This window comes from Propithecus coquereli, unplaced genomic scaffold (genome assembly GCF_000956105.1).
Source record: "Propithecus coquereli isolate 6110/MARCELLA unplaced genomic scaffold, Pcoq_1.0 Scaffold1, whole genome shotgun sequence".
NCBI lineage: Eukaryota > Metazoa > Chordata > Mammalia > Primates > Indriidae > Propithecus > Propithecus coquereli.
The window spans coordinates 6,517,052-6,519,129 of NW_012133857.1; the positions used below are offsets into that span (position 1 = coordinate 6,517,052).

At 40.4% G+C, this 2,078-nt stretch overlaps 1 protein-coding gene across 1 annotated transcript in view; it reads right to left on the reverse strand.

Annotated features, from left to right (window-relative positions):
* Positions 1-2,078, reverse strand: part of HIGD1A (HIG1 hypoxia inducible domain family, member 1A) — a 109,897-nt gene that overhangs the window by 10,675 nt on the left and 97,144 nt on the right. The window lies entirely within an intron of this gene.

Sequence of the window (2,078 nt, forward strand, 5' to 3'; positions counted from 1 at the left end):
TCTGAATAGCCAAAATTTCTACCTAGCTCTATTATTTATGCCTTTTAAATAATGTTGTTAGAAATGACTCCTTTATAGCCTTTTAGCTTATTTATGACCTTGGGTTATCATTTTTAACATCACTACAACACAAAATTGAACTACCCTCATGGCCGCCTTCTTTTTTTTGAGACAGAGTCTTGCTCTGTCAACCCGCTGGAGTTCAAAGGCATCCTCATAGCTCACTGCATCCTTGAACTCCTAGGCTCAAGGATCTTCCTGATTCAGCCTCCCTCAGCCTCCCGAGTAGCTAGGACTACGGGTGCACGCCACCACACGCAGATAATTTTTTCAAATTTTTTTTGTAGAGACGGTGGTTTTGCTATGCTACCCAGGCTGTCTCCAACTCCTGGCCTAAAGCGATCCTCCCACCTTGGCCTCTTGGAATGCTATGATTATAGGAGTGAGCCACCGCGCCTGTAATGAATGAATGTCTTCTAAGCTTCAGATGTACTTTCCTTTACATATCTTACATCCCCAGCCTTCCCCTTAAAATTCTCTACCTTTTTATAATATTAATCCTTTAAATCTTCTGTCCCCAAACCGGACCGGTACTGTTAGGGACCACAGCATCAGAGCTCCGCTGCCCACCCAGTCCATGGAAAAATTGTCTTCCATGCAACGTAGGAACGGGAGATGCGGGTAGGGTGGGGCAAAGCTTCATCTGTATTTACAGCTGCTCCCCTCTCCATTGCCTGAGCTCTGCCTCCAACCACCCCCTCCTTCATCCGTGGAAAAACTGTTCCATGAAACTGGTCCCTGGTAACAAAAAGATTGGGGAACCGTTGCTTTAAATGGTACTCAAAAATGGCAAGATACCAGCTTGATAGTTACATGAATAAGGGGATAGGAGGAAAAAATTCATGTCCATTATCATAGGGAGCAAAGGCTCCTTTCTTCCTTTTTAGCCATCTCTTACAAGGGAAGTTAATATCCCTTTCATCACAATGAGGCACTAACAAATTCAATTTCACGTTAGTCACAATAACTACGTATACTTTCTTCTTCACTGAACTATTTGAACTGACTCTAAACTTTGCCCATAGATAAAATAAGGAAGTCAAACACAGTATACTGTATAAGTGCACAAATTTCTGATTAGTGTCAATTACAATAAACTCAAAAGTCAACTGCCCATCAAGTCATCCATATAAAACCTTACCTTCACTTCTGGGTTTTTCATGTGCATCATACTCCCTTTGATTAGAGTAGCTCTCATTCAACACTTTGCTATTCAAGGGAGTTAGTGGCAGATAAGGCCCTCAAAGAAAATGCAACTCCAGAGGTGGGGAACTGTGGCTTCTTAGTTTGAAAAGTGAATTCATCCCTCTAAGCTCCACCCCCACTGAAAAGTTAGTGCTGTCATTTGACAGAGAAGAAAATCTCAGCTAGATAGGAGAAAATTCAAATTAGAAATAGACCTTCTCTTCTTGTTTTGTATTCCATTATTTCCTAATTGAGTAAACTACTTACTGGGCTTTTATTATATACAAGACTCAGTAGGTTCAAGGTTCAGGGTGCTCACTATATATTTGAAGAGATAAAACATAAACACTGAAATAATGGTTCAAAAGTTAGATATTTTTTAAAAAGAGAGAAGACAGAATGTGATTAATTGCCAATAGCATAACAGAGGAAATGAGGACTGAATTTAGAGGGAGTGAAGTCTTTTAGCTAAAGGGGGTTTGGGAAGTTTCACAGAGAAACACTTGAGATTGGCTTTGAAGAAACTGCATAAATGGACTAGATGGAGAGATTCAACACCGTATTTATTTTAGACTGGCATGTTTATTAGTTGCCTTCATACCTAATCATAAACGTCTCAAAGATTTAACTGTGTTTATCACAAATCCTCCTTCCACTCCCTTCCCCAACCGCACATTCTAACCACATTATATTTCTTTTAGACACTCTCTATACCTCCAAGCCTTCACACATGCTGATTCCTCTGCTTATAACAGTTTTCCTCCGTTTCCTCACTTTCCATCCCCTTCAGATGTTCTTTCCTAGCTAACTCCTCCCATTTTTGGGGGTTCTAT